Source organism: Lepidochelys olivacea (assembly GCF_965140295.1).
Source record: "Lepidochelys olivacea isolate rLepOli2 genome assembly, chromosome: 11".
NCBI classification, from domain to species: domain Eukaryota; kingdom Metazoa; phylum Chordata; order Testudines; family Cheloniidae; genus Lepidochelys; species Lepidochelys olivacea.
Window position 1 is genome coordinate 51,367,265 of NC_140421.1, and position 19,388 is coordinate 51,386,652.

A 19,388-nucleotide genomic window follows, 5' to 3' on the forward strand; every position below is an offset into this window, starting at 1 on the left:
GTTCCAAAGGGGTTGCAAGAGTAGGGAGTGATATGTGTTTGTGGGCATGGAGTGGGGCAGAAATGAGGGAAGTTAAGGAGTGTGCAGAAGTAATTGATCAGTGGGAGTTTGGAGGGGGGTTGTTTGAAGCCAGTGATTGCATTACTGGACTCATGGCGGGGAGACTGTTGCCTCCCTCCAATTCTCAAACATTCAAAGAAAATGTTTAGTCTGCTCTGGTGAAGTAATCGAGGTTAGAATAACATTTGGATTGGGTGTGTTGTATGTGTCTACCAGATCAAGTATGGGTGTTTATCCAAGAGTTATTGAGAAGCAGAGTTCAAATGAATTGGAACCTTTGCTCTGAAATTATGTCAAGAATACTGTAGCTAGGGCAGATTTTGCAGTTTTGGCTGAAATGCTATATGTTTCCTCCTAAAATTGGCTCAGCTGATGGAAAACTAAAACTACAACAGCATGTTTTAGTTATATTGGAGCTAGTCTGGGAGTAGAATGCTTGGGAAGGATTTTTACTGTCCTCCCGGGTTTCTTAGTCATTTTCATAGTGTGGGCACATGTTAATAAGCAGATTTGTCTTGTGGACATCTCCCTTCCTGTCTGTGATTGTACACACTGCCTTGCCTTTATTCGCAATCACCAAATACCATTACTCAAATAAGTAATAGGAACATATTTAATGTATTTAGCAGTCTCTTAATGTGATTTAGCAGATGGACATGAGGAGAACCAGTCCCATATGGCCAGCTACCATTCCACGGAGCACCAGCAAGTACTGCACAAACCACTAGTGATCCATGGATCATACTCTGAGGATTGCTGCTGTGCCAACTTTCCAGTGTAAATAAGAATGTAGCAAAAGACAAAGAACCACAGCTCTTCTCTGATGCTGATTCTGCTTCATCTTCTTTCACATACTTTAAGCATTTAGGTCTGTTGCTGTAATATCAGTGGCCTGTGTCTAATTTGTGTACCCGTTTAAGTTTCAAAAGCACTTAAGAGTTCTTTGGGATGAAATGTGATATATAATATGTTACTCTTGACATCTAAGTGACAGCGACCGTGAACAGTGCAGTGCAAATGAATTTTTGGCTTATAATTTGGCAGCAGCCAGCTATGTCAAATACTGTACTTGAGTTACTGTAAGACATTTAGGACTGTAGCACACAAAGGGAAAGAGAGAGGAGACACTGATCCAGTGGCTCCCAAATCCACTGTTCCCACCCTGTCCATGCCTGAGCTCTACAGTCACTACTGTGGTCTCTCAAGAAAGCTCTGTGGAGAGAGGCTGCTCCCTGTCTCTACTCTTCCTGCATTGTGGAGCCTCCTGAACTATTATGTGGATTCCAAAAGTGTGTAGGGGGGAGCATGCATTGTAGCTGATATCTTACCTTTATCTATACCGGAGCCTCCTTTTCATCCTTTATTGCACCCCTCTGCCTGCAGGAGAGGAATGGAAGCGTTGCTCTGTGGTTTAGTCCCTTTCACCCAGGGTTGGGAAATGATTTTTGAGACTGTTTAAACTTCCTAGTGCCTAACTTAACAAACTACCAGTATATTTGATTCAAGGTAAAGTCCTTACCACATCCTTCCAACAGCATTACTGACCTAATCTTCAGGTTAGGACACCGACCCCAAAGTCCAGTAGCTGTTTCTTTTTGTCGTCTTAGGTGAAAAGAGGGAGATGGACCGGAAGAGAGATATCTTGGGGTGTTTGCCCCTCTCTTCTATAGTTCAGCCCCCCTCATAAAGTGCTATCCTGCTAAGCATAAGGTGATATGGAGTCTAGTAAAAAAGAAGCTCTTTTCTTTTACCTGTGTGTGCTGAGGTGCAGATTTTCTTTGTCTCCTTTCTTTTCTCTCTCCTTGTCTGAGGACTCTGTTTACAGCTGACATGCAAATTGAGGTAACCACACATCCCTTTGTATAAGACCTCTTTGACCAGTTTTCCCTTAATTGGTGCTACATGAGTTTGAACATGTGCCTTTAACATTAGTCAGGGTGGATTTCATAACTTTACACACAAGATTGCTGCGTACATTTCCCAAGGATGTTATTGATCAGTGAGTTATTTGTTTTCAAATGGTACCTCACAAGGCATATTTTGTACACAGATTATTACAATACCAGGTAGGGTGTGAATACAGGAGTGCATTCACTCACAGTGAGGTCAAGCTATGTTTGAACTACGTTTTAAAAACATATTCTAGCAATGGATTCTAAGCTCAGCTCCTGTTCTAATGCAAAAGAAACGATAAGCCTGAGGTGTGTTTTAAGTCCTGGTATTCAGAGGTGCTGAGCATCGGCAGCTGCTACTGCCTTCAGATAGAGTTGTAGGGGCTCTGCTCTGCAGGGCTAGGTTAGGCATCCTGAAGTTGAGGCACTCCAGATCAGTGGCCATTATCGATCATTTTAGCCTTGGGAATCTACAACAATTTAGTCCTAAATGGTACAAATTTTGGAATAAAAGCACAATAAGTATACTGCTGTAAATAATTAAGTGTTCATGGTCGGAAAGGGTAGTTCTTCTAAAGTTGAACATAGGATACTGAACAATCAGAGCAGGAACATAGCATTTACTTACCAGGTTCAGGGCTGTCATAATGATTAAATGGAGGATTAAAACAACTCTTCATATTTTGTAGCTGCAGAGCACATTATTTTAATAAATGCTGAAGGTCATTTATGTATATCTCAGTATTTCTGTGAAATCATGATGAAAACAAGTAAGATGGAGGCACATGATATACCACATACTTAATAAAACTGGCATATACGCAGCTTGGCAGTACAACAAGACATTCAAATTATTAAAATACTTCAGGCTCCACAACATAACACCGTAGTGGATTCTGTACCTTTTAGAAAATTCTAACATAAAATGTGTTTCTGATCTACTATAACATTGTGTGTGCAGTTATTCTTTTACTTGTACTAGAAAATAGCTCATTGGTACCAGAATTATTGTTTTATGGAAATTATTAAGGCTTACGGGTATAAGAACAATGGAGAGAAAAAAGCAGAATATAGTAGGGCTGTCTATAACACTAGAAGGAAAGGAAGTCAACTGGTAACTGAGAGAAAATAAAATTGACAATGATTTTCAAGTGATCTACTCGGCTTTTTTTCTTTTGTTTTTTAACAAGACTAAGTAAAGAAAAGGGAGAAAGTATTGGTGCCCTTGTTTTCTGTTGCTAAAAAGCAGGCAAGGGAATTCTTGGAACGGTTTTACTGTACATATCAGCAGGTCTGAATGATATGCATTGTAAGTTGCTAAGGGAATTAATTAGTTAATGAGCTTACTGAACCACTGGCAATTATTCTGAAATGTTATGGACAACTGCAAAAGCCTGCAAAAGAGAACATTTTTTGTTCAGTGCATATAACTTCAATCTCTAGTAAAATAACTATTATGAGAGAATGTGTGAACACCTGGGGCTAAACCTGAAGTTTTTCCTTAATCTTTACTCAGGAAAACCCTTTGTGATTTCTTAGTCAGGAAAAAGGCGTGTGCCTAGTCTTCAGTGAAAATGCTCATTTGCTTAAAGTTAGGCACAAGCTGAAGTATCTTGCTGAATTAGGGCCATAGTGAGACGTCAGGGTTTGATCATGAGGAGTTAATAAAACTGATCAATAAATATCAAGTGAGGCATAGAATTCACTGTGATGGAGAAACATGGAAATCCGTAGGAACAATAATAAACATCCAGTTATTGTAGATATGAGTTTGCAATGCAACATGGAGGTAAAGAGAAGGCCGAAGCGTGATTTCATGGATTACAAAGGTAATTTTACAGCACTGATTAGATGACAACTTTATTATGCGCAGGTCTAGGTGTGACATATCAGGGTACAATTCAGACTAGTGAGCTGCTGTGTTACCCCTGTCCTGAAACCTTGGGTGCCTTACAATGCTTTGCTGAAGTACCTTCCATGTGGGCCGCTCACAACAACCTGTCAGCATGCAGTCCACACCCTGAGTATCTGTGTGCTATTGCAGCCACGCTCGAGTTATACTCTGAATCTCACCAGTCTTGCTTATACTGCTGGGTGACCCCAACACATCCCAGATATTACCCAAGAAATGTATGTCCTGTACTGCCCAGCACTCTCCTGGGACAGGACAAATTATATTAAGTCAGTTATTTCTTTAATAGAAATAATATGCACACAACTTGTCACCTGGAATGGAGTTTCCCAGACACTTCTATTTAAACACACTGAATTAGATAAAACAATAAAACATGTTTATTTACTACAAAGAGATTTTAAGTGAATACAAGTAATGAGGCATAAAAGCAAGATACGGTTGTGCCTAATTTAACAAACTGTGTTAAATTCTAAACCAGGTTTTTCACCACATGTTTTCAGCAGTCTTACTGGCCCAACTTCTTAGGTCAGGACCCCTCCGTTAGTCCAGTGACCGCTTCCTTTGTTTCTTTGGGTCCAGTGAATTCATGGGTGGGGGGAAGGGGTGACTTGGGATGTCTGTCCCTTCTTTTTATAATCCTGTCTCTATTTTGAGAACCATTTCCAGCTGGGAGCAAGGCTACAGGCAGTCTGTGTGGAAAGGTTTCAGAGTAACAGCCGTGTTAGTCTGTATTCGCAAAAAGAAAAGGAGTACTTGTGGCACCTTAGAGACTAACCAATTTATTTGAGCTTTCGTGAAAGCTTATGCTCAAATAAATTGGTTAGTCTCTAAGGTGCCACAAGTACTCCTTTTCTTTCTGTGTGGAAAGGAACTCATGCTATTTCTTTGCTAAGATGTTGATTTTTTTGGTCCCTGCCCCCTTTCCTGCCAAAGAATGGTCACTTCACAGGTAATGGGCATCAGTCTTGTTTACACCAGACTGGGGCGTCCACTTACCCTTTGTCTCTGAGAACTGGTTTGGCCACTCCCCAGGCTTCTCTGGAAAACACACTTTTAGTCATGATCTCAGTTTATGTTTATAACTTAACATATAATGCTGCTATGTGAATGTTGCCATGATTTTATTGACCAGAACATTATGAATTATTATTTTTAAATACCTCACAAGACTTGCCTTGTACAAAAATTGTTACAGTTGTGTGTAGGGTGTGAACACGGGGGTATATTCTGTCACTTTAGCATCTCACTGCCTGAAATATTTTGACAAATTGAGGGAACAGCAGCTGGTATAAAGAAAGGTTTGGAAGAATGACTTATCAGAAGAAGCTACAACAATGAAATGTGTCAATAAGAACAGAGGAAAGTGTTTGATGAGCATCCATAAATATCTCAAAGATTTACAATCTCATGGAGGGAGGAAAATTGTTTAGGATGGTGGAAAAACTGTCTCTGTCTCTTTGCCAGATTACACACTTGCCTGTTAAAATTAGCAAGGGTGGGAAAATACTCTGTGTGATTCGTCTCCCAGAGATTCCTTCACCTGGGTCTATCAGAGAGAACTAGCTTGACCTTCCGATTGTGAAAGAGGTTGTAGAGCCATTCCTAAGATCACTGGGGATTTGTGCAGGATGTGGGATCCATAGGAACCCACTGCCAACCCTTACTTATGTTTGTTGGTACCTTACTCTGCAAATAGTCCCCTTGACTTTACATGGAGTTAAGATACTACTCACTGCAAGCAGGAATATCACAGTTTGGCCCATGACTATGATAGTCAGTTGTTCTGACCTTGAACTATCAAAATGTGCATTCTGTATTAGGACAGTTGCTAGATTACTGTAGCTCCATGGTCTAATGGAAACATTTAAGCTGAATATGATGGGTAAAAAATTAATGACAGTGAGATTTGTTAGTAGTCTCCCAAGAGAAAGTGTGAAACCCCTGTTGCTTAGGATCTTTGAAACTATACTGGACACAGGTACATTAGGGAATGCTCTTGTTGGAAACAATCCTGCATTGGTGGAGAGAAGAAAAGGAGTACTTGTGGCACCTTAGAGACTAACAAATTTATTAGAGCATAAGCTTTCTTGAGCTACAGCTCACTTCATTGGATGCATACAGTGGAAAATATAGTGGGGAGATTTTATATACACAGAGAACATGAAACAATGGGTGTTACCATATAGACTGTAACAAGAGTGATCAGGAAAGGTGAGCTATTACTAGCAGGAGAGCGAGGTGGGGAGGGACCTTTTATAGTGATAATCAAGGTGGGCCATATCCAGCAGTTGACAAGAACAGTAGGGGGGGAAATAAACAAGGGGAAATAGTTTTACTTCGTGTAATGACCCATCCACTCCCAGTCTCTATTCAAGCCTAAGTTATTTGTATCCAGTTTGAAAATTAATTCCAATTCAGCAGTCTCTCCTTGGAGTCTGTTTTTGAAGTTTTTTTGTTGAAGAATTGCCACTTTTAGGTCTGTGGTGGAGAGAAGACTCAGTAACCTAGCTGGATTTTACCAAATTGTTTAATTACATGAAAAATAGGGACAGATGTAAAACTGCAATCCATAATTTACTAACTAGTAACACATAGACAATAAATGTGTATGACTTAGATTAGACACTTTAAAAATTGAACATACATTGATTCTCACACACATTCTATTCTCATCACGCTTTACCGATATAGGCCCTTATTCTGTTATGCTAAATCCCCTTTAAACCACTCTGATAGTGCGAATGCTTTTTTTTCTCTCACCTTAAAGCCCCTTTATGCTTTGGTGTAACAGAGCATTGGTGTAACAAAATCAAGCCAACTTAATGTAGTCTAAGGGCTAGTATATGGTGTAATATATTTTGGATGGAATATTTAGGTGAGAAAAGTTGACATATGTTCACAAGTTGCAGATGCAGTGCCATTCTGTTTTCTCTTGCCCATTATCTTCTGGTAAAGACTGTGTTTGATTTTTATGATTCTCTTCAAAGTGTAAGTTGTTTACTCAAAATGTCTTGACCATCTTTATTTTCTATTTTCAATGTTAATCTACAAAATCCTTTTTGTTGAATCTTTTGGAAATACTGTGTACTTCAGTCCTGAAGGCTTAAACGGATTTTGTATGGAACTAAGGCCAGAATATATTGTATCTGGAAATGACTGTGTTGCTGCCTATACTTCCACCCATCTGGACTTCTAATCAATTTTTAAATGCCGAAGGATTTAGGGCCCAATTCCGCGTATGCTGTACATCGAACTCCCAGTGAAGCTAGTGTGAATGTTGGATGTGCAAGTAATGCATGATCAGACCCTTATTTTCTATAATGAACAGTCCTTTTGTTTATATGAGGGATTTGTGAACAAGAAAGCTACAGGAAAAAATATGTAGATTCAAACTTTCTTTTAAAAGCTGCAAGTCTGTAGCTTCTGGCATTTTTGTTTGATGACGGAGCATTCTGATGCTACAGAGGTCTATTCAAAATGTCTGGCATGAAATACATTTGATGACTTAAGCTATTTATATCAGTCTTTTTAAAATGAGAAAATAACCAGCATAATAAAAGTAACTTCTGTGCTTCGTTACAACATTAGCTCTTACCTGACATTTGTCATTGTTTCTCTCTCCCTTCACAGTGCATTGAAAGCTCCAAAGCAGAAACTATACAAGTTGAAAGATGTTGACAAATGAGTGATATGCAAGCAAGTATCTGTTCTGCCCCTGGCCCAGAAATTTGAAAATACTAGGGTAAGCTTTGTATTTAACTTTATTTCCTTTGCAAGACAACGGATTTCTGTAGTAAGTGTATAAGTCTGTTGGCTCACGTTAGATGAAGTGACTTTGTCAGTCAACAGTTGAGGAGTAAAACAGATAATGCTTAACTTATTCCATTTAAATATAGATGAACTCTAATATCTACTAGTTCATTTTATGAGTTGATTGGTGACTTTGAAAGCAACGCTGATCACTTTTGCTAAACATTGGTCTCAACAACTTAAAAAAAATAACAAGTATAATAGAAAGCAGTTCAAAACTCCATAAAGAGTAGTAAGAAGGCATTGAAATAATGTGTGAAATCCTGACTTCACTGAAGTCACAGGAAACCCTCCTCCTCCATGGACTTGAGTGGGACCAGAATTTCACCCAGCGAGCCAATTCTAGGTCCCACTATAACTGCTTCGTGCTGCTATTTGGCTTAATGTCACCTTTGCCTCCCCCTGAGCTCATGTAGCCCAGAATTAGATCCAGCGTGTTCATATGTAAGTATTTATTAAAATGTTATTTCTGTATTTTCAGTGCTATTGTGCGTGACGAGGTCAATAAGAAAATCACTAGGCTAAATCCTTCCTTTGGATGCAACTGTACAAGTGCCATTTAAGACAGAGAGCTGTGCATGAGTAGATGAGGGCTGTCTTTGCTCCACTGGTCCAATTCTACTTTAGCTGAAGTCAGTAGCAAAACTCCCCTTGATTTCAGTGGCAGGAGAGTCACGCACAATAGCACTGAAAATACAGAACTTAAATTTTAATAAATACTTACATATGAACATGCTGGATCTGATTCTGGGCTACATCAGCTCAGGGGGAGGCAAAGGCAGCATTAAGCCTGTCTTCCACCATAACAGGGGGATGACCGAAAAGAGTAGAGAGCTTCCTCAATGTCCCTTGCCATACTGGAAATAAAATGTTTAAGCTTCCTTAATGCGTTTGGGTTTGAACATTTGTTTAGAAGTTTCAAGAGAGAATGTTGCATATCACAGTCCCTGAAAGATAACCTAGAAATTACATTCTGCAATGAAACACTGTTGTTTTTATAACTTTAAATTTCAGTGGGTGAACTTTCAAATTTGGATACAAGGAGTTGTTCAAAAAACACCCGTTAGTTGGAAAGAAACAAAAAATGTTAATGTATCATTATCTCTTAGATTGTACAAGCTGGCATTTTCTATGATCAAACATTGTATAAGCGGCAGTGATAAAAGTTGTATACCTATTAGTCTGTTGCTTCAGGGTCAAGGAAAGAAACATAAAATTAAAGAAATGGTGCTTGAAAATATGAACTTAGTAGATGGCTGAGGGCTAAATTGTGTTGATCCTATTCATGTATCAAATGATGATTTCCATTTTTTACTATGTGTTGAGCAAACCTCAAAATTTGTCTGAGGGCTGCTTATTGTAATGCGTTCCAGACAGTTGCCTTACCCAGAAAGATGTTATTGACCCTATCACAGAGAAGCCATCATGGCAGCAATCTGGAGCCATTGACTTTGAATGACTCTAAATTTTTGGCCTACCCTCATGGAACAGTGATTTTCTCACCTGGAGGGGGCTGGAGATTCCCAACTCGAGTATATGGCACAGAAGAGAGACCCTACTGAAGAATAGGATTCTGTGCTCTGCAGAGGGGCCCAAACATAGCCTCATGTAGGATGGTCTTACAGGAGAGGACCAGAGGGACTCTTACCAGCCTGAAATGCTGACAAACCTTGGACTCATGTAAGGAGTGATATCAAACTAGGGGGTGGGGAGCATTTCAGGACTTTCTATTATTTTCAAGTATCTGAACCTCCAATTGCTTTTTAAAAAATAGGTCATGATGATTAAGAAATTCCTTTGCTAAGACTGTGTTCCTTACTTTCCTCACATATTGTCCCCAAAGGGGTTAACTAGAAGACCAGGATGCTCACTGCCTAGGTGGAGCTCTGGAGGATGGTGTGAAAGCTACTGGGTGTGTCAAGAGGTCTAACACAGTGATTCTGGGGTCTAGAGTGGCTGTGCATCAATGCCCTATATCCCAAAGATGGATATCAGAGAAGAGGTCTGAGCCTGAGGGTATGTCCTATAGAGCCCCAAAGCTAGAAACAGTGACTCGACTTTACCCAGACCAGTTTGGAGGCTTGTGGGACCCAATATCTGGAACAACTTGCAACAGAGTGGTGACCATATAGTGGGGTTCTGGGACACATTATAACTGTCCCTTTGACTTTCATAAGGCTTATCACATATGTAAAGAGGACAGGATTTGGCTTTGAACATATTAAATCAGCATAAGGTATTGGTTGAGAATAATTGTTCAATACTGACTGTAGGTTATAGTGTATTTGTTTTTGTTTTACACTAGGGGGAATATGCTTTATGTAAATAAGATTTTTTTCTCATACTTCAAATTATAGTACATACAAACATATTCAGAATTGATGCATCATAATTTCTTTGCGATAATCTCTGATCAGTGAGTGAAACAATGGAATAGCTAAAGGTAATAAACTCATCTCAACTCTTTCTCAGGCTCTGAGAATCTAGAAGGATAATGCTGCATGTTGGTACTTTCCATTATCTGTGATAGAGTTTAAAAGAATGATTAAGATATGTTTATATTGTAGGCTATTGTCATACACATTGTTGTAGTAACATTATGCATAGTATAAAAATTGGCAAAACTTAATGACAACTTATTTTAAAGGTGCTACAGATTCCTACAGAGACTGTTGTATTATGTTTCCCTCTGATTTTCAAAATGGTGGTGCTTAAATTGTCTGTAACATAATCTGTAGGCACATCCTGGCTGCTGTTAATATTTGTCAAAGCTATCTTTGATCAGCTGGTAAACCTCCTTAATTCTTTGACTGAGATTTCCCCTTACTGTCACTTTGCATCATACCACTTCAGTTATTCCTCCCCACAGTATCCTTAGTCCCAGAAATTTCTCCCCAGCTATATTCCTCCCACATTAAACCTCCCCAACCCAGTCCCTGCCCTCTGGGTTTTCAGCCTGCAGGCTTTCTGTGGATTACTACTTGAGACAGCAATCTCTATCCTCCTCTTTCCCTGCTATGCCTCCTTTACCGTACTTCCCTTACTTCTCCAGTAAGGCCCTGCATCTGACTGTGCCATTCTTCAGACAGGAAATCACTGATGGTTCACCAAGTGATGTTCTCTCTGGCAAATCATGGGTGAAAGTTTCCCCCGCAACATAACCCTTTCCCATGGACCCCAACTTCCCATTCAAAAGCAAACCCTATAGGTGCAACCTCCTTCCCAACCCTACTACTTACATTTTCAGTCAACATCTTTCAGTCAACACCCCAACATCTTCTGGGGTGACCAGCTTGTCCTTCCTTGATTTTCACTGTGTTGGAAGGTGTGGCCGGGGAGAATCACAATCTTTGAGGGGGGAGGGGCTGCTGTTTGTGATGCACCTGCAGACACAGTCTGTCAGCATGGGTGGTGAGGAATATGAGAGAGAACTGACTTTGACAGGCTCACTCATCAGCCTCACCCACCCATAGTGGATAGTAAATTGGATATTTTCTAATTTTAAAAGAAAAACATGGATTAAGGCATCAAATGTCCATTCTAATAGGCTTTCAAATAGACCTTGTATCATGAAATGATCCAGTTTCTATTTGCCCTTGCTCTTTAGCCTTTGTCAAAGACTTTATATGTTGTTTTATTGAAGAGATGGGGCTAGAAGTCACTGCCTCCACTTACACCAGCCTTGCATTTGGCCCAGGAAACTATTGTCAGAATTCTTTGCTTACTTTGTCTTTTGATTTTAGTGTGAATTTATGGAAACAGCTTTGTACCGCATTAGGGGTCAGGAGTGCAGACTCCGAGCAGCGCTTACCTCAAGCAGCTCCCGGAAGCAGCGGTACGTCGCCCATCTGGCTCCTATTTGGAGGTGCGGCCAGGCAACTCTGCGCGCCACCCGTACAGCTCCCATTGGCCATGGTTCCCGGCCAATGGGAGCTGCGGAGGCGGTGCTGGAGGTGGGGGCAGCATGTTGAGCCCCCTGCCTGCCCCGATGCATAGGAGCCAGATGGGTGACATGCTGCTATTTCCGGGAGCCACGTGGAGCCACGGCACGCACAGAGTGGGGCAAGCCCCCGACCCCGCTCCCCGGCAGGAGCTCAATGGCCAGATTAAAATGTCTGACAGGCCAGATGCAGCTCCTGGACCGTAGTTTGCCCACCCCTGCCTTAGAGGAAGGGGTTACAAGGCTTCACACAGCCCCTTCCTACAGGGGCTGGGAGACGAGGCAGGTAGATGCAACATTAGAGAAAAATGTAGTTAACGAGAATCTGTGATATCTAGAACTTTTTTTGCAAGTAGATTCATTTGGTGCTGAGAAGCCGCTTTACTTAAGATGATTAGGCACAAATTCCAATGTAGATTTTACTGATTTGTTATGGGCTTATGCAGTACTTAGACTTTGGGAATTTCAAGCCAGAGCTGTTGTCTCATTTTTCAAAAGTCTGTTTTTAAAATCCATCAACTTCTGCGTCATCAAGGAAGGTTTGTTTTGTGGTGACTAGATGACAGAGTTTATAGAAAGGCACACTGAATTTATGTGTTTTTTTAAAAAAAATTATTATACATCTTGGAAAGAGAAGTGTAACTCGGTGTGTGCGTGTGCACGCACGGGGGGCAGGGAGGATCCTTCTTTCTTTACACCGAATAGCACCTTGTTCCACAAGTTGTCCCATTGAAGTCCTTGTTATTTAACATAAGTAAAGAGATTACAGTCTGGCTCTTTATAATGAAATGCATGTTTAAACTGGGGGTAACTAGTGCAATGTTTTATGACTGTATTTGTAATTAACTGACATTCAGAAATAGACAATAATTGTTGTAGGGGTCTATAATAAGTCTGAAATGCTTAAAGTGTTGTAATTTCACATTGGCTACAGGGAGTTGTAATAGTTCAGTGGAAGGTCACAACTTTCCTGTTTTCTGCTGGAGAGATGTAAAATTTATTTTTACTGCTGTAATAGTATACTGTAGTTAACACTGTGGGGCTCTAGTACGCCTGATCGGTTTCAGCTGGAAAACACTATTGACTTTTCAGTGCCTCTCGTTTGGTTAATTTTAGCTACAGAACTCCTGCCTTTCTGGCACTTGATGTGCTCACTGACAGGTCATTATTCTAGCAGTGGACCCCTGAGGACAGGATCTAAAGAGAAAGGATTCCTGATGAAGGGCCATGCTTCAGCTAATGCACACATCACTTAAACAATGGTTGGCATGTACCAAAATCTACTGTAGTGGCGTCTGAGATGTTGGAAAACCAAGGGCTTGTCTTCTCTTACAGTGCTGCAATGGCATAGCTGCACCAATACAGCTGTGCTGCTGTAGTGTTCAGTGAAAACTTCACCTACACCAATGGAAGAGCTTCTCCCATTGGTGTATGTACTCCACCTCCCTGAGAGGCAGTAGCTATGTCAGTGGGAGAAGCCCGCCCATTGACATAGCACTATCTACACCAGCGGGGTCCCTTGAGGGTGTGCCTTTTCCACGCCCTGATTGATATAGTTATACTGACATAAGTTGGTAGTGTAGAAGACCAAGCCTGAAGTTGTGATACCATAAATCATTACCAACTCCAAATAAGTGGTCATTTTGTACTCCAGTAAGGGGTCACTGGGATTACTTGTGAGCTTGGGTATTCATGATAAGGCTCTGAATATCTCAAGAAAGATACAAAAGCATTTCATTTAAATGAAAAATCACACAAATAAATAAAGCACTTACAGGTCATGTTAGATTTGTATATATAAATACACAAAGTTAAGAAAGCCAAAGTTGTTGCCATAATATTTATTTGCTCACATTGCATGTAATGTAGGGTTTAATGACCTATTCAAATCAAAACACAAATATTATATATGTGCCATGAGAGTGTGTTAATGAACCTTGACTTTTTCATTTACTAATTTTGCATTTAATGTAACCTTAATGTTGCATTAACTTTGGTTATTTAAAGAAAACAGGATTAAAAATCATAATGCAATTTCCTGTACATAATGGCATTTAAATAGCCCCACAGGCTTTTTGAAATTGAGCTCTGCAGAGTTGCACTCACAGTTCTCCGTTCTCCGCAATGGTCAGGAAGGGTGAATTAATACCTTTGCTGCTGTTCTTTGACTAAGCCATTTGACTGAACCCCAGCACTTCACCTAAATAAAATCATAAAAGGATCTTTTATATGGGTTAAGTGAAATTCATCCTGTGAACAAGCTGTAAAAAAAATGAGCCATATAGATTCCTAATGCAACCTTTTGTATACTTTTAAAAAGCTGAATGAGGGATAAATTTGGTCCAATGGATTTGTTTAGCTGTTCTAAGTTAAAATTGAAATTAAATTGAGTAATTGACAGTCATTTATTCAGTAACTGGGTTAAAATAATTTAATAAAGAATGAATCAGTCTGGTAAATACTGTCCAAATTAACTATTTTTTTAAATGTAGGCGCATTTTAGTATGATTAAGCCAAAATGGTCATGAATGTGATAGATAATTAATACATTAATTCATAACTCAATTGTTGGGTTATGATGCTTATGGTATATTTTAATTAGTAATTGTTAATTGTAATTATTAACTATTTATGAGAGAAACAGCTTTCTTTACAAGAGTATAAAATTGCCCATACAGATTAATAATAACCTAATGTCAATAAAATATCCAAACTCTAATTGATAAGTAGAAATGGTAAGTGTATTGCTTACAGACTTTTTGAGTAAAAAATTCAAAATCCATAGATGTTTAAGGCCAGAAGTGATAATTATGATCATTTAGTCTGACCTCCTGCATAACGCAGGCCATGGAATTTCACCAAGTGATTCCTGCATCAAGCCCATAACATCTGATTTGAGCCAGAGCATATACTTTAGAAAGACATCCAATCTATTTAATGTAAGTGACAGAGAATCCACTATATACCTAGGTAAATATTTCCAATAGTTAATTATACCCTTGCTGTTAAAAATGTGCACCTATTTTGTAGTTGAGTGTTGACTTTCAGTGAGATTTAACCCAAGTGGCTAAGTCACTTAGTGCTTCTTAAAATGTTACCCTTTAACCTTTCTGTGATGTCCTTTGCAAAACAAGTAGATTGCAGTGCTGATGTCTTTTGGGATGATGCAGAAATAAGGCCGCAGTGTAGTAATTTTTTTTTTTTAGGCTGAAGTTGCAGTACTTATAAGTCCAGAAGATTTGTAATAACTGATATCCTAAGTAATCATAAGGACTGGGGCACCCTTCCTGTGCCCTGTACACCCATGGGAGAGGAAGTTGGATTACACCAAAATCTTACCTGCTACTGGTGTCACAGTGCCAAAGTGCTCTGTCACTACCCTTCCCTACAAGTAACCAGTATACGGCTAATCACCTATATTTAGTACATTGTAGGTAGCATGCTACAAACATACAATACCTTTTTTTGGTTCCTTTGCCATGGGACTGAATTGGCTCCTCTACTTGCTTTCATTATCTTGCGGCAGGGGGCTTTGGGGCCAGCTGAAGATGGCCAGGAGAAGTATATAATTGGTAGCAGAGAAAGAGGTACGTGGTATAGGGAAGAAGCTGGGACCATCAAATAAGGATGTCTGGAGAGAGGAGGTAAATTTTTCCCTGAGATCTGAGGAGAGAAGGCCACAACTGGAAGTCTGTCCTCAAGCAATGAGGGCTCTGCGGTTGTTGTTGGGGACAGAAGGCTATAGCAGAGACCTTTCAAAAGCTCCCAAAGATAGTATTTTTCTATACAACTTGTCGAAGAAAACGCTGTCGCCAGTTCACACGCAATGCACTGTTACTGTGCTGAGAAAAGCCTCTGTCACTCATGGGGGAGAAAACGTTAATTATCCTGCTTGTTTTCCATGTCATTCAACACTGTTACTCTTGATAATCAGGAGAGAAAATGAGCTGAAAGCAATGAGATGAATGAGCTGACTGTCTAAATCAAAATGGAGTGGTTTAATACATTTAACAGGTGTAAAAACATTTTACCTAAAGTGAACTTCATTTCAGCCAGGTTTCGAAAACCTGAATCTAAAAAGTGAAACAAGGGGGGATGAAAGGTATTTGCTATGTGCAAAATAACACACTCCTTTGCTTCCTTTTGGAAATTCATTTGCCCTATTGTGGGAATATGTGGTGTTCAGGAAACATAAATCCTTATTTGCACAATGAAAGCATCCAGCTGATCAACATTTCTATGTTGCCCTCAAGATAATACTTTATTTGAGCTGCTTATCTGAGATCTTCTGGGAGGATTAGCTCTTGATGTGAATGCACATGATTGTTTAAGGGGAAATAAAGCATATTGTTAACTGCATTACAACTTTGAATTGTTTTCTGCTTGAGCATCAAGCTCAGCTTAAGTCTTAATTTCTGTTCTCTAGGCTTTTATAACAAATGCTACCCATAAGTAATTTTATTTTAAAAAGAAACAAAATACCCTATTGATAATCAATCACTGTAATTTCTTCTGCTTTACACATAAGGTAGTGGTAAAAGAACACTTTTTGTTTGATTAAAGCATAATAAACATGAGCAAATAAAATAAATTGAATGTGAACAAGGAAAAGAATATTTCTCCTGAAACTACTCTTTAAATCACATCCTGTTAATAACCTAGACTGTGCATTTAATATTGGAATGCATAATTTTAATGTAAACAATTAAGTGTTGTTTACATTTATTTAGTTCATAGGAATGTATAGTAGTCTAATAAATTTCACAGTAAGTTTCCTTCATTTTTATGTAATCAGGAGCAATTGGTAAACTGATATGCACTGCTTAAAATGGTTTTTAATCAAAATTTTATTGATAATAATAAAGATTGTTGTTATATTTGTTATTTTACCTGCTAAATGATTTAATTTGGATTGTGTTTTTCTTATTATGTCGTATACGTATTCGCCTTCTGCTTTGTAAGGACATTTCAGACTATCCTCTCTTCCTTATGTACTGCCGCAGCAGCTGAGATCAGCTGAAGAGCTCATACTAAAAGAGTTCTCATGTTCCAATGATGGGTTGCTGTTTGCTCATAGTATTTTCATTGAAGCATCCTCAACTTTTTGCTTGCTTCCTTGGTCCAGAAGATCCCGGACTTGTTCATCTTAAAGGGATGTTGGGCTCAACAGCCATCTCTTTTTAGATGTTTTCCCAAGAGAGGAAATGGGCATTATGGGAGGACAGGTGATGCCTCCGGGGATTTTAAAATGTATTTTATAATTGATTGTATGTGCTCCTTTTCAAACGTTATGGTTTACGTTAGAGTAGAGGAAATGAGTAACCTGATTAAAATGTAGACACAACGTGTCTTAATTGTTTTTTTTTATTATTATTATCCAGCAAAAATTGGACTGTTGGGTTATTATTTTCCATATCCTGCACAACCTTTGCCAGCAGGGCTCTTACAGAATCCCAGCCATAAACTGAAGCTTTTGCTCTTGGTAGATCCCTGGTAGGGGTGCATCAGTCATACTCCTCCCTGCCCTTCCCCATGTGGGTGAAGGGGGTTTGAAGTTTGCTCCCTAGGTACTTCCAGGTCCAAAAATCTTTGTGTGATACATGTATGGGTTGTGTACAAAGAGTTATAAATGTGTGCTGGAAATAAGTTCTTAAAATGTGTTTGGGTGGCACTGCATAACCCCAGCTTGCTCTAGGCAATGGTATTTATCTGTCTGACCAGCTAGGTTACTGGCAGAGGACAATAAAAGTACATTTACACAGAAGGTAGACAAAGCTATCAAGCTAAAGAAGTAGGGGAGAAGACCATTTAACAATCACACCAGGGGACAGAATTTTTACCTCAGGAAGCCTTCCTAGCTCTTGAGCCAGAAATGTAGGGTAACATAACGGGAGCAAAAAGACCTTTTAATTATCCATTACTGATGGGAAATGTGGTACAACATCCTTTGAACTGTGAAAGTTGCATCCCCTAGAGTGAAGGGTTAGTGATGTTGGTAACTTGGTGTAAATAAGAAAACTGCTTAGGCAGAGCTTGTAACTTGCTCAGCTTTTTGTTTTAGTCAGTAGAAAGTAAGTTTTTTGTTTTATTTGTAATCATGCCTGTGTCTTTTTCTCTTGCTTAGTACCACTTAAATCTCTGTTCTGTGCTAATAAACTTATAGTTTTATTAGAAAACCATCTCAGTACTGTGTATTAAAGTGACATGTGAGTCTTCATCTAACCTTATGGGCTGGTGTGTGTGCTTCTTCTTTGGAGACAGCAAACTTAATTTCTGAGAGTGTCCAGTGAGAGGGCATGTTCACTGCAGGAAGATGTCTCTGGGAAACTCGGAAATTGGTATTCACTGATTGTTACCTGTTAGGCAAGGTTAAGATTGGCAGAGTCTTGAAGAGTTTGCTGGCAAGGCAGACAGGCTGGTGTCAGGGAACTGACAAACAATTTAGCGAAAGCAAAGCGCTCCCTCTTGCTAAGGCAGAGTGGTAACACAGTGGCTCCCCATTCTTGGTGTTCTGAGCACAACATCACAACATGTGGATCTGGCACAGCAGGAACGTGTAATACGCACTGACCAGTGAACGTGCAAATTCTGTACCACAATGTAACATCTTCTGGGGGATGAAGTAGGATGAAGGGAGATCTTAAATGGTGGTGGGGCCTATGTAGTGACCATTAAGTTGTATTTCAGAATTTTCTTTTAGTGTCAAATGATTTGTCTGTGCAGCATTTTATGATGCTCTGGCATTTTATGCAAAAACACATTTCTCTTGGGTAGAGGACAGAATCATAGAATCATAGAATATCAGGGTTGGAAGGGACCTCAGGAGGTCATCTAGTGCAACCCCCTGCTCAAAGCAGGACCGATCCCCGACTAAATCATCCCAGACAGGGCTTTGTCAAGCCTGACCTTAAAAACTTCTAGGGAAGGAGATTCCACCACCTCCCTAGGTAACGCATTCCAGTGTTTCACCACCCTCATAGTGAAAAAGTTTTTCCTGATATCCAACCTAAATCGCCCCCACTGCAACTTGAGACCATTATTCCTTGTTCTGTCATGTGCTACTCGGATACTTATTCAAAACTGGAAAGTACGGTTTTAATTACCTTACAGCCCATAAAGTATTTTGACTGAGATTCAATCCTTTAGGTTCCTGGCTTCTGTCATGCTATCTGAGGCTTACCAGTCCAGGAGCGCCATGCCACCATTCAGCCTGGCAGCACAAAAATTAAAGCAAAAGGATGCTGGTGTAATGCTGGTTTGAGAATCTCTGTTCATTAAGCAATTTTCTGTAACCCCAGCTTCCCTGAATCTTTGAGTTTACCCATCTGCAGCCAATCGGTCTACAAAAGGCACAGCAATTTGGGGGATACTGTACTGGAAGGGAATTCAGGGAGAAAAGCAGCAAGGGGAATCACATGGGCATGGAGAACCTGTGGAGCAGCTGGCAACGCCATGCATTTAAGAGAAGCAACGGTGCTGCTTAGCCTAGGGAAGCATCTCCATCTGTGAGCCGGCTGTGCACAGCAATGGAGCACTAATTTTTGCCTTTGTCTTTGATGTTCTGTGTGACTTGTTTACAGGAACATTCACATGTGGATGCAGCTCTCTGCATTGTTTGGGTTCCTCCAGGGGTGATCCTCCATCTGCTCCTCTGTGTTACAATATGTCTCGAAACCTTTGATCTGGTTGAGATTTGACTGGTTTCATGCAGTCTTTTGCTCCAGCTTTCTGTTCCTCTCTAACTTTGTCTCTGAGCCCATGCTTCATAACA

General features: G+C 39.8%; 1 protein-coding gene across 14 annotated transcripts in view; it reads left to right on the forward strand.

Annotated features, from left to right (window-relative positions):
* GULP1 (GULP PTB domain containing engulfment adaptor 1) overlaps positions 1-19,388 on the forward strand; it is a 294,296-nt gene that overhangs the window by 85,964 nt on the left and 188,944 nt on the right. For 10 of the 14 annotated variants that reach the window (XM_084642803.1, XM_084642804.1, XM_084642808.1 and 7 more), the window contains one exon: positions 7,498-7,609. The exons of the other annotated variants lie outside the window; for them this stretch is intronic. The gene's annotated coding sequence lies outside the window, so the exon portion shown is untranslated. The remainder of the gene's footprint in view (positions 1-7,497; positions 7,610-19,388) is intronic. 14 annotated transcript variants of the gene reach the window in all.